Raw genomic sequence first — 14567 nt, forward strand, 5'->3', positions numbered from 1 at the left:
CTGTTGTTATGATTTGATACTATAAATAGATTGAATTGAATTGAATATACATATATACACACATATATATATATATATATATATATAGAACAAAACTTATTAGGTAGGTATTTAGAAATGTAAGGACAAAATTGGGGAGATTTGTTGTTGCTTTAACTACATATCACAAAACAATAACTGCTCCAAGCATTACAAGAGTTTACAAGGAGTTTAGTTACTTATGAGCATCACCAACCTGAGTTGAACCTGCAGATTCTTTGTTTTGCCACTGTGATGCATTAAGCATGTGTGAGAGAGTGCGAGTGGAAATTAATTGTCATACCCTGCCAACACCTGAAATGACATTGCAGAGTTTATGGACATTTGTCAGAGTGCCAAAGGGAACAGTGTGACTAATGAAAATAAGGTGTTAGTGACAGACTCTTTAAAGCAGGATGCTAGTATTGTTTCCTTTGTAGCAGCTCACCCTGATGATTCCCTCTCCTCCATCACTACAAAATACATGTGTGCCTTTGTGTGTGCATGTACGTGGGTATACGTGAGTGTGTTGTATAGAATTCTGCAGAGACCTTGGCTGCATTTTGCACCCTGGTTGACCTGTCCAACTAAAGGATTGCGAGGAAGGCTTAAATGCATCAAGAGCAGCAGGGGAAAAGAGGAGGAGAGGCCAGCCGTTGTGTTGTGTGTGTGTGTGTGTGTGTGTGTGTGTGTGTGTGTGTGTGTGTGTGTGTGTGTGTGTGTGTGTGTGTTTTGTGAAACCCAGAGAATAGCACATAATTACTCTATCTGCCTTTGATTAGCACAAGGGCATTTGTGTGTATTCATACAGATATGGATGTTTTGACCCGTCTCCAATTTACAGTACCATTTTTTTTTAATGATACTGTTATTGCCAGTGGTTTGGTTAATTACTGGGAAACATATGAAAAGCTCTACAGGGTGTATGTGGCACATTTAAAAGGTATCATAGAGGGCTTTTAGCTTCTTTCCAGATATTTTAGAGCCTTTTAGATTACAAAGTATGCACACACACACACACACACACACATACAACACACACACACCTGGGTGAACACACACAGACGCACACAAGGTTTGAGTGAGTGGTAGATGAAACCTTGAATACAGTATTCTGTGTTGTTTCAACATTAGCTTTGTCTCAAATAGCCTTTTCAACACCAAAAGTCCATGAGACCATAATGTAATGTTTCTATGTAAGGAATAACCACATGTTCTGTGTATCTTGAACAATTATTTTAATGAAACACATCTGCTGAATTAAATGATAACATATATTACAGTCACAGAAGTAAACAGATGACAACTGGCTGCACGCAGATCTTCATGTAATTTGAAAGAAACAATGCACCAAGATGAAAAACATCTTGATAGATTTTAACAATGCAATGTGTGTGTGATTTGGGAACCCTGCAGTGGTGGAAAGCCCCCGACTATAATATATTCTGATGGGCAAACGTTTAGATGTAAATGACTCTGCTTCTGCCTTATCTCATTTTGCTTTGACCTCTTTGGCCAATGTTTCTATGGGCTCAGCGTTTGGAAGTAGTCTGTTCCTAGTTTATGTCAGAAGTCTTGGTCTTGATGCTCCCACGGTGCAGAAGCCCTTTCTGTGACCCTCTGCAGGTACCACGGGTGCTTTTTGTGGGTCACTAAGTTGGAGCATGAGATAAAGTTTAAGTGATACTGACAGAATGGACGTACCACTCGCATCCAATCTACTTTTGTAGAAAAATAGAAACACGAGTAAGTCTACAGCCATGCTAGTGACTCTGAGGCTCTTGTTCAGGCGCAGAGACGGTGCTAAATACCAACACCAGCATGCTAAGGAGCTCAAAATTATAAAGCTAGCATGCCTGTGCTAAGTAGGTATAAAAATACAATTTTCACTATCTTAGTTTAGCGTGCTAGCATGCTAACATTGGCTAATTAGCACTAAACACGAAATACAGCAAACATAGGAATGTCATTAGTTTTGCAGGTATTTGGTCATAAACCAAAATATTGGGGATCACCAATTCATCCTAAGGACAACATGCACTCAGTTCCCAATTTATACACCTAGCTAAAATTCACCCAGTCTAATAATTCAATTTAATGGTAACTTTGGAGGCTGTATGTGGTGCTGTTGAGTATTGCATTATACATGTTTCTGATATTTTGTCCACCATGTTATCTATGAGGTTAGACTTCATGAAGATAGGATTATTGCAGGGCTGTTGTATTAGTTTTAGCTTGGTGAATTTAATAAAAAATGTGACCTGCTTGTGGCATTAGTGGAAAAGTCAAAGGATCCCCAAAGTCAGCAGGATCCATCTGGTGACTAGGGCTGCGCTCGATTGAAGAAATTCTTAGTCGACTAACACTCATTCAATTGTATCGACTAATCGATTAGTTGATGTAATCGACAGATCTGTAAATCTGAGTTTCTCCGCAAATAGTCATGCAAAAGCACCACTTTAATTCTTGTGTTTACCAGAGATGTGCTGGTACGTTTCTTGGAAATAAGTCATTCAGCATGAAAAAAGCATAAAACATAACTAATCGACTAAAGAAATCTAAGTTGACTAAGACCAAAACGACCGATTAGTCGACTAATGGACTAAGAGGGAGCAGCCCTACTGGTGACCATGTATGTATACACCAAATGGCATGGCAATCTATCCAAGAGATATTTCAGATATTTTAAAGTGGAGGACAAATCAACTGACAGGCCGACATTCTCATTCCCAGAGCCATAACGCTATTGTGCCTTAAATCAGAACTGTTGTGAAAAAAACTGTGATCATGCATAAAGTTGTTAGTGAATTTTCTCTCGCGGTGAGAGTCAGTGGAATGATGCAACTCGGTGCTCCTCTTGGTGTAATAATGGGGATTCCTGACCACAGCCTTTACACTGGCCTTCCTGGAATAACCCTAAAAAAGGATCAGAAATACAGATTAATGTGGCTGTGTGATTTATGACAGGAATGGGTTCAGACTGTTATCATCTGAGACACCAGTAATTCGAAACGGTTGCATGAAAGCAGTTGGTCAGTTTAACTGACCTACAACCCTGAAATCTCTGCGCATATGCTGTATGTGTCTGAGTCACTGAGTCCGATGAAAGACAAAAGAATAAATATTAGTTGTGGAAAAGGTTCTTCTCTTTCCCTTTCCCAATTACATTTCTCTTTCTATACACAGATTTAGCACTATGACAAAACCCTATTGTGTCAACGAGCCAAATGTACAGTATGGCAGAGATGCCAAAAATGAAGCTTAATTTGTCTTTGTGTGGTTTGATGTGTCTACTTCGTGCTTTGGATAGAAAACTGTTTACTTGAAAGATCCCGTTATGGAAGATCACATTTATCGTTTAGTGTTAGGATATGCGGTTTATTGGTCAGGTTTAGGGTTTACACAGTTAGTCTGGTGACTAGATCATTTACCAGTGACAGGGAATTGCGTAGTTGTGTAGTTACAAATAATATGTTTTCTCTGCCATAGATGAAACTGTATGTAGTGCTCTCCCAGACTCTCTTCTTGCCAGAAAAATACGCAAGCCTCATGTAGCTATTAAGAATATGTCCATTTTAAAGGGTAAATCAACACTGAATCACAGATGGCAGACATCTGACCACACCTAGTTCAGTGTTGGGCTACAGGTGTTTTCCATCAGCTGTTAAAGGAAAAACTCCTGCTGTGACATCACTGAGGTGTGGCAAGAAACATGCTTAACCCTTGGGTTGTCTTCCCATTGACCATGCAACTTTTTTTTTTTTTCTGGGTCAAAATTTCAAATGAAAACGTTTTTTGGTGATGTTTTTGTCACGTGGCCAGGTTGGTTCAGTGGGTAGAGAAGGCGCACATATACTGAGAGGCTTTTGCCTTGACGCAGAGGTCCAGGGTTCGAGTCCGACCTGTGATGGTTTCCTGCATGTCTTCCCCCCCCTCTCTCTCCCCTTTCTCACCTAGCTGTCCTGTCAATTGAAGGCGGAAAAGCCCCAAAAAAGAATCTTTTGACTTTTTGGTCACTTTTTTCCAATTTTGTTTTGTCACAAATTTCCGATGTTATTGTCGATGTTTTTGTGGATTTTTCTGCACTTTTTTTGTTGTTTTTTCCAAAATGTATTGATAATTTTTCTTTCCAATGCTATGAAATTGAATAACACACCCAAATTCAATGAAAGTGAACTGATAATTTATTTTACTTGTAAAGAGTAATGGTTGTATGGAACCATCCACATTATGTTTTTGGACAATTTGGTTGAAAGAAACCCAAATTTCGGATATAGAAACTTTTTGAAAATGGGTCAAATTTGACCCGAGGACAACAGGAGGGTTAAAAGTTTCAACTCGCAGCAGAGGACTTCTGCAGTATGTGATCCACAGTGGAATTTTTCTTTAAAACGGAAGCGACAGTATAGCTAGGCTAGATCCATTCTCTAAAAATGTTTTATTTATAGCAATGGTTTAAGATTTCTGCCAGAATAATGTCTTATCAATGTGTTCAATTGACTGAAGGGAAGGCAATGACAGTGTTTCGATGACAGTTGCAATAAAAGTGAAATATTGCATAATTTTTCCACACAGGACCAGTACTACAGTATTTGTAGAGAATTTAGTACATAATTAAATCATCTATAACGTTCTTGGTGGCATCTTTGCAATTCTCTTATCTTTCTTATGGTAGACTTCACTTTTAGAAGTCTCTCTTGTGTTGGTTGGATCATCTTGTTTTTGGCAAGAGGTCAATCTTCTTAAAACTGTGTCACCTCACACTGTGAGTCAGGAACTACTTACTGACAATGCCAAAGTTAAATAATCTATCTAAGAGACAACCCAGGTCAACTGAAGTTTATTGTAATGGATGAGTCTGTTCACACAATTCTCAGACTCTTACACTAAGATATTGTTTTGGGACGGATTAAATCTTGATGTATCATTATTCATTCTGGCAAAACTAATAACGATTCTGCTGCTGTTGTTTCCTGACCTCTGACCCCTAACGTCACAGGAAGTGCTGCGATAAGGAATCCAGTTTAATAGCCATGACAATTACAACAAGCTTATCAGAGATACAAGCCAGACCTTCTGACTAACTGCACTGCCAACACAAATTATAAGGAGCACATGCACTTGTAGATTTAATTTTATGGAATAATCACTAGCTAACGATTCGATTCTAAACCGATTATCGAATATGCAAGAATTTTTTTATGTACATTTTCATGCGTGATTTAAAAAAATATACATAGAAATCTGAGTTTTCTACTCAGTTTGCTAATCACTTCCTAGACAAAGCAGCTAGACAAAGCTTAGATTTTGCCATTTATTTGTTACACACAAGTTTTAATGAAATGTTTTGTCTACTGAGGTTTTTATTTTGTAGTCATTCCATGCTTAACCCTTGTGTTGTCTTCCCGTCAACCTTGAAAAAAACACAAATTTTTCATTTGTTCATCCCATCTTTTCTGATATAAAACAAAAATTGAAAGGGGGCAATGTGACCCGAAGTCTACACAAAGGTTAAGCCTTAAACATGCTTGCATGAAAGTCACCTTCTCTCACAGTAATCTTCCATGTCAGAGGCTCAGTAATGTTAAAGGTGGATAATTGTCTTCTCAGAACATGGTTTCAGATGTAATGTGATAAAGTAGATGAACAGCCTATATGTGTTTTGCCTAATTATTAGTCTTATTAGATCATGTGTATATATACAAAATGTATTTTCCTTTTTTCCTTTTGGCCATTTTTGTGTGTTTTTTTTCCTGCACTCTTGCCTAAACTCTAAGTTATTGTCCATTATCCCATCCTCTTTCAGTCACTCAATTTTCTGATTTGTACTTGTCTGGAAACAGTAATATATATAACTTTTAAATAAAATTCAACACATTTAAAAAAAAAAAAAATGATATATATATAAAATTAACTTATCTGAATTAAGAGTTGCATCGTTCTAGAGATAATCGCGATGCTTCTAAGAATCGATTATTTTCTCCACCCCTAATAATCACACTAAATAAAAAGGGAAGTTGTTGATACACTTTCCATTTTGGGAAGGGGCAAAAATACTAGTTAGCTGATTGGATGAACTATCTGTCTATCACCACCTATGTTGGTGATAGATGGGCCAAATCATCCAATCAAACTCTTGCCGAAACCAGTCGGGAGAAGAGCAAAAACATCTTTTCCTCCGAGAAAAGCCTCCATTGCCGTTTTTTGCTCTTCTTTCATTGGAGGAATACTTTCTAATTTGGATAAAACTTGCGCAATAGCTATGCTCATCTCATCCGTGGAAGCTGCCATCAGGGCTGGACTGGGACAAAAAATTGGCCCTGGCATTTTTGGCCCAGGCGGCCCACACCCACCGTGATTGGTCAGACACATTCCCTGCAGACAGTCCTCTTAAAATATGCGTGCATTCTATGTTATGAATTGCCTAGTGTTCAGCGTTCATGTGATAGTTTTGGATCCTTCAAGAGGAGTCTCAAGACTTATCTGTTGATCTTACACTTAAATAATTCATTCATTCTTAGAGTTATGATTTGTATATTTATGGTATTTTTGTTATTTTTTATTATTGATATTTGATATTGTATTGTCATTATTGTTTTTATTACTATTTTGCTGGACAAAAAGTGTCTGCTAAATACAATAACCATAACCCTTCCCAAAAAGCTGAGAGTAGTATGCTCTGGAAAAGAGCTAATTAAGCAATTCAAGGAACACTGATGCTTGTATCACCACTGATTTTATAGATCACACAGACTTTTCAGCTGCCCAACAGGCTAACAGCTAGCATTTTCAATGTAAGCTTAAGCAGTTAGGTTACCTGACAGCCATTAACTTTAATGTTACAGTCAAACTACTTTGTTATGACGTGAGGCGCACATAACGTGTGCGCGCGCGCACACACACACACACACACACACACACACACACAGCCTCCCTCCCTTCCTGAGAGTCCCTGTTGATTTGTCTACTCCTTACCACATCATCCTCTACTCTCTCTTCCATCTTTTCCTCACTCGCTCCCATGGGCCTGTCGCGGTCACTCGCCTCCTCCTCAGCTTCTTCCCTGTCGTGAAGCCGTTTCTGCTTCTCTGTATAGCCAGCCACGTCTCCTCCTCCTAGGCTTCAGGTAATGCTGATGTTGAAGCAGCTACTACAGCCCGATACATGTCAGAAATTTTGGCACATTTTGAGGAATCCGCCTGTAGATTCTTAATCTTTTTCTCCCGTAATACCTCTGCACCTCCCTTGCGCTTTGGTGGTCGTTTGTCCATTTAACGTGGATGCTAAACTTCCAGCATAACTATTACAGCTCGTTTCTCAGGGCCGGGGGGCGTGGCCATAGTGGGATTCGTAAATTTGCGGCCCGGAGTGCGGACGGGGGTTCCTGAATTTGATTGGGTCAGGCCAGTGTCAATAAAGAAAATTAACCAATGGGCCGCTGTGAGTTCTTTGTGGGCCGGCGCGGCCAAAAAAACAAACAAAAAAAGGCCTATTTATCGCCGACTCGGCCCAAAAGTGTGTCGGCCCACCGGGAAAATGCCCGGTATGCCAGATGGCCAGTCCAGCCCTGGCTGCCATGTTGTTTAGACTGAACAGTCGCTTCTCGTTGCGTCACACCTAATCCCGCCTCAAAACCAACACTGATTGGTCGGTCGTTTGGCGAACGGCTCTAAATTTTCTCCATCTCAAGGTGCCAGACTGATCTGCGAGTGGAAAACTGGAGCTCGCGAGATCTGGACGGTCTCACGAGGCTACCTATTTTCCCTCCTTAATTGTGATATCAAATTATTGGCAAAAGCACTCGCACGCCGTTTGCAAAAAGTTATGCCAGAGGTGAGCTCCCCGGACCAAACAGGTTTTATGACGGGACGGCACTCTTTGTCAAATGTGCATCGGCTTCTAAATGTCTTAAGGCAGTTACACACCAACCAGATGGCCAACCGTCGGCAGAAAAGCCAGTCGGACTGATCAGTCTCCCCGAGTTTGTCCAAAAACTGCCACAGAACACACCGAAGAGACGAACGTAATACGTCTCCATAACAGCAGGCGACGCTAATCTGTATTGTTGCCCAAAAAATGAAAACCGGCAGCTGATTGGACGAACGCGTCATGTGGGTTTGTTTTCTCCGGAAATTCAAAGCCAGACTGTCATGGCGGCTTGTTCAGAATACAATCTCATATTGTACTAAAATAGTTCACTGAAACATGTTTCTGAAAACATTTTAAGTGAGAAATAGGCCATGCAGTTGCTGAATCTGTCTTCATTTCAGATCAACAAAGGTCAGTTTAAAAGATTTTCGTCAGATTTTGAGAGACTCTAGTCACGCTCATTCCACTCGCCATTTCCGGGTGAGTCCTGACTGCTCTGTCTCCGACTGAACATGTCAGGTCGGCCAAAATGAAGGCCGACAGCCCCTCAGATGGACGACGGCACGGAACACACGGAACAGACTCGAGTCATTGACCTCACCAGATTGTCCAACGGCCGATTATCGGGTTAGTGTGTCAGTGCCTTTATACTCACCAGCATCCAGTGCGGTGACTGAAGTGGTCACTTCTCTGGACGCTGAGAAAGCGTTTGATAGGGTAGAGTGGAGTTTTTTGTTTGAGTGTTTGAGTAGATTTGGTTTTGGCCCTAATTTTAGATGTTGGATTGAGCTTTTATACTTCAGCCCAAAGGCATCAGTAGTCACCAATGGGAATCATTCCAAATTATTTTCCCTGACGAGGGGAACACGTCAGGGATCGCCAATAAGTTTGTTTGCTTTAGTTATTGAACCTCTTTCTATTGTATCAAAGCCAAAAAATGTGGAATTCATAGATGGGGATTGACCCATAAGTTATCTTTGTATGCGGATGATTTATTGTTGTACCTATCAGACCCTATAGATTGTATTCCCCATGTTTTGGATATATTGCAAACATTTGGTATTTTCTCTGGTTATAAACTGAACCTAACTAAAAGTGAGTGCTTTCCTATAAATGCCTTGGCCCAGTCTCTTCAGGACTCAGAATTACCCTTTTGTATGTCCAGAGATGGGTTTAAGTATTTAGGTATTAACCTGAGCTATACCAAAAAAACTTTACTCCATTAGTAGATAGATTAAAGTCTGATTTTCAGAGCTGGAATGCCATTAATTTGTCATTGGTTGGTAGGATTAACTGTATTAAAATGAATGTTCTCCCTAGATTTTTTTATCTTTTCCAGTGCCTTCCAATTTATCTGCCTAAATCATTTTTTCAATCTATTGATAGGTATATAGCATAATTTATTTGGGCAGGTAAAGCTCCTAGACTTCCCCATACCCACCAAAAGTATCTGTATGACTGGCTGACTGATCTTATGATGTATCTGAAATTGGAAAAGATAAAGTATGCACTTAGAGGGTCCAATGACCTTTTTTTTGGAAATGAAAAAGTAAAACAAATGTATTTCATGTAAGTATGTAACTTGATTGTTCTTTATGAATAAAAAGAGTTCAAAAAAAGATTAAAGAAGAGGCATTAAATCAACAAAGATGTGGATTGTGCAAAATGTGGTGCAAATTGACTGTTTCAAACATTTGGATTGCAGCGGATTGTGGTGGTGATGGCGCAGTGGATATGACACATGCCTTTGGTGTGGGCGATCTGGGTTTCATTCCCACTGAGATACATCAACCAATGTGTCCCTGAGCAAGACACTTAACCCCTAGTTGCTCCAGAAGCATGCAACCTCTGATATTTAGCAATTGTAAGTCACTTTGGATAAATGCGTCAGCTACAGTAAATTACATGTAATGTAATGTAATGCATTTGCCAGACCAGCTACATGCTATTTAACAGTGAATGAATATTACCGTTATTATAAGTATTTCTACTTTTCAGCACCACTGAACAAAAATTAAGGTTCTGTGCAATCTCATGTTAAAGTTTTGGTAATAACATCATGATCTTTTTTGAAAATTGTGTGTAAAATGTCTCAACAACACTGTCCTTTTCATTAGTAATTACGAAGTAAACAGAAGAACCGCTGAAAAAGAAAGATTGTATAAAACTGTGAGAAGGTTTGATAGGTGACATGAAACGATGACCTAAAGTTTGTGACAGCCCAGAAAAGAGAGAGGGTCATTCGGTTCATTATGTGATGTTCTATCATAAAGAAAACCCAGCAAATCTATGAGCAGCAGGGGCATCTTGGACAGTAGTGCAGTGTGGTTTATTGTTTTAAGGACTGGCATTCTTTGCTTTGTTGCTCTGGTCCCCATCAGAGAAAAGCCGAAAGCTGGGTTGGACGCACATATGGAACTGCTACGTTCTCCCTGCATGCTATGTTGCTCAACATCTGTTGAAATTAACAACACTGACCACAAACCTCTGTGCCAAAATTTTGGTTCAATATTAGCGTATGCAGGGATTTAAAAGCACACTGAGTCAAAGCCGTTACAGGAGACTTATCAATAGTTTTTAGATAAGTGGAGATAAAAGATTTAAGATACCCCATGAGAAGGTCTAGAGATGGGAATAAAAGCAATGAAGTGGATTTGAAACTCAATACTATTTTTTTTTTTTTAATTACCTGCTGAGCAACCGCGTGTCCATACTGTCATGCAGCTCCATATGTTACACTGTTGTGCAGAAGAAAGCCACTGCCTCAGTCTCAGGCAGTGGCTCTCAAGTGTCAGCTGGGAAAAATGTAAGAGACACGAGCAGCAGGCTGCAGAGGTCTCAGTATCACTGATGGAGGCTGGAGAACTTCCACCATGCTGTCAGTGTGTAAATGAAGCATTACTGTGAGCGGCTCTGGTGCACAAGAGTGCTAGTGCTGCAGTTGACTCGAGGACACAGACAGAGAGCGAGTAAAGGGAGAAACGGGGCTTTCCATTGCCCTAGTTTCCATGACCCTGTGTGTGTGTGTGTGTGTGTGTGTGTGTGTGTGTGTGTGTGTGTGTGTGTGTGTGTGTGTGTGTGTGTGTGTGTGATTAGCTCTTTGACGAGAATTACAGCTTTAACTGTCTCACATTCAAACGACAAGTGAGAGTGAAAATGAACACAAAGGAAAAGAGAAAAAACTGTGTGCTTGCGTGCATGTGTGTTGTGTGTGTGTGTGTGTGTGTGTGTGTGCGTGCGTGCGTGCGTGTGTGTGTGCATGCATGCGTGCATGTGTGTGCACAATCTCACAGGTGGGCCGAATGCACATGATTTTTGTGAAGTTACTTTGCAACCACAAACTTTCTAACATTACTTCCAGTACTTTAGTTGCAGTAAAAATCATCCAGCATCAAAGAGCACTCCCATAACCAGACTAATACAGTGACAGTGTCTGATGCTGGTAAAGAAGACAGACTGCAGGAAACAAAAGAGTTGGGGCTAAATATTTGTGGTAAATATTAACGGTTTTAAATTCCAAGGAGTCCTCTAAGAATCTAGTTCTCAATTATCGAAGCCAAACGATTGTGAATCACCAGTTGGGTTCCAAACCAAGTATACTGTACTATGAGTTATGTTATTCTTTTAGTCTAATTTTAATTAAGACTGTAAGAGTATGCAGCAAGCAGCTTTGTGAGGCTGTACTTAGGCACAGCTATGCTTTGAGCTAAACGCTTATGTTAGCATTGGCAACATGCTCACAGTGACAATGCTAACAAGTTGATGTTCAGCAGATATAATGTTTATCATGATCACTATCTTAGTTTAGTACAGTATATTAGCATGCTAACATGCTAGCATTTGTTATATAGCACAAATCACAAAAGTACAACTGAGGCTGTTGGGAATGTCATTAGGTTTGCAGGTATTAAGGCATAAACCAAAGTAGTGGACAAATTACAACTTTGACCTAATGGTGGTTCTGGAGGTAAAGTCAGGAGATCATGAATGTCTGTACTCAATTTTATTTTATGACACAAAAGAGACATTTCATTCAAAACCACAACCAAGTCAACCTTATGGTGGTGCTACACTGAAAGTCAGAGGATCACCAAAGTCATTAGGATTCATCTTCTGAGATGTCTATAAGGGTGTTTTCACACCTAAAGTTTGTTTGCTCTGGTCCGAATCAGTTGATGAGTTTGTAAACTGGCAGCGATTTTGCCCTTGGTTCGGTTTCGTTTCACACATAGAAAAATCCAAGTGTACCAAAATGCATCATTACAATCCACGCAAGAACGTTCACTCTGCTTATTGGTCAGATGTGTCTGGGGCGGGAGCAAGAAAGTAAATACAGCAAGAAGGTCCTGTGTTCTGGACTAGTGCATATTTCTTGCATCTCCATTGTCAAACTAGCTAATTTCATTTAAATAATAAGACATTGTTTCGCGAGCGATGTTACCAACGTCTGCTCTGGTCACCTAGACTTCGCTCTGCTCTGCTGGCATTTGTCTCCAACTTTAGCAGCGGCTGGTTTGACCACAGAAATGCAAGTGACCGCAGTCAATTTCTGTGAGAGAAACATTGCAAGCTGCTACAGTTTGCAAATGGCACTAATGCCCCTGGATGCTCAGGGGTACATTGAGACTATGGGAGGAACTAGTGTTACTTTTCCATTTTTCCATTACAGTCTAACAAGCTATTTTCACATTAAACATATTGTATCTGTGGGATATAAAATAAAATACAAAGTAAAAAGGCAAACATGCTCTGATTACAGTTAAATCTGCAATCTTTGCGACAAATTAAGTTAGCATAACATTCTACATTGTAGTTCAGCCATTTACTATGAATCACAAGTTGATCCAATGTGGCCTCTATCTGCAGACTGCGTTCCAGCAGGCTGTCACTTTATATGAAGCAGTTTGTACAGCGGCAGGCCTGCAGCCAACTGCTCTACACTTGTTCCACATTCATCATGTGAACCTGTTCTACATTGCAGTGGGTGTGTTTTGTTTTGTATTGTAGGATGTAGAGATGCAGGCTATTGAGTAGAGCTTTTAAAATTGGCAAATAAACAAGGAGGCGTTCTTAGCCCCATTAGAAAAAAGCATTTGGACTTGATTTACAGTTAGCTTCCTAAAGGCTGTCAACAAAGAAAGCATTTACTCCACATCACGCCTGGTTTCTGTAATTAAGGGGTCAAGACCCCCAAAATTGCAGTTCCCTACTGACAAGAGTCACAACTCATTTTCAGGAGAAAATGAATCTTATTCATAGACCGAGGAAAACCTAAACAGAGAATGTTTTGAAACCTGGATTTGGATTGGCTGCAGACAAAAAGACCAATTAGCAACAAGGCCTTATCCTATTGAGAGGAAAATATTGACCAGATCAGAAACATTTGAAATTTTCTTTGAACCATCCAGCTGCCATTGTGATTTTATCTGTAAAAAAAGTGCTTTATAAATAAATGTTATACTGTTAAATGTAATATGTTCATGGCAGTCCATCCTATAGTTGTGGAGGCATTTTACTAAAAAAACAAGAATGTTAATTTGATGTTGCCGCTTGACCAAAGTGCGACAACCGACCACTGAGCCACAGTGCTGACATTTGTCAAAAGCAGGGCAGCATGAGTCAAATGGGCATATACCAACATCCAAATCTTTCTTAATTTTTCTTAATTTTTTAAAAGTTAGTGAGATTTGTCCTTTGTTGCTTTCACCATTTTTGCCATCATGATAATATCACATTGTTGTTTTTTAGGGGGGAACCTACGAGTGTCTTGTGTTATCAAGTAACTGTTTTATAACAAATGTGTCATTTATCAGTGCATACATTATTTGATTCATATCCATTGCTATTGCCACGTCGCATTACACACAACACACTGAGGTAGATTTACTAACACTAGCGCAGTTTACGCTGCGTCTGTTTATGCAAGTTCATTAGTAGCACACGCAATGCTTCCTCATTTTGCGTAGTATTTATCAAACCTGACACCCACCAGGCAATCAGCGTATACTCCGCCCTCTAGCGTAATTAGCCGCCTCTAAAAAGCAAAGAATGGGCCCGCATGTATCTATCATGGATCTTCCTACGGGAAAAAGAAAGCGCAAGCTTAAATTTAGTGACGATGAAATTGATTAGTGCATGAAGTAACAACAAACCTGAACATATTACAGGGCAGAACATCCACGCCCTCGAAAAAAAATTCAATTTGGATTGCCGTAACAAATAAAATCAACTCGTTATCATCTACACGGAAAGAAGTGGAGGAGGTAAAAAAAAAAAACGGTGGCAAGACATAAAGCGCAGAAAAAAAGAGAAGGTGGCGTACAACTGGGCACAATCGAGGAGAACCGGTTCAGGTCCACCAGAAATAGACACGCTATCCAGAGGTGTATAGTCCAGGTGCCAGAAAGTAAAAATCCTGCTATGTTTTTGGATCTGCCTCTACATCTAGAACAGGTGTTTTCACTAACGAGCTCATCTACCTGGTAGAGGAGCTGGTTTAGTGATGGTTGGGACAGCTGCTGGACAGGATTTCTACTTTCTGGCATCTGGACTATACACCTCTGACGCTATCTACTATTGAAAAGGTGGTACAGCAAACACTTGTTGCCGAACAGGTGGAAGGTGTGTACAGCATAGATACTGCTGAGATCTCTGTAGAGAATGAAGGTATGTGTGGTATG

This window comes from Perca fluviatilis, chromosome 7 (assembly GCF_010015445.1).
Source record: "Perca fluviatilis chromosome 7, GENO_Pfluv_1.0, whole genome shotgun sequence".
NCBI classification, from domain to species: Eukaryota; Metazoa; Chordata; class Actinopteri; order Perciformes; family Percidae; genus Perca; species Perca fluviatilis.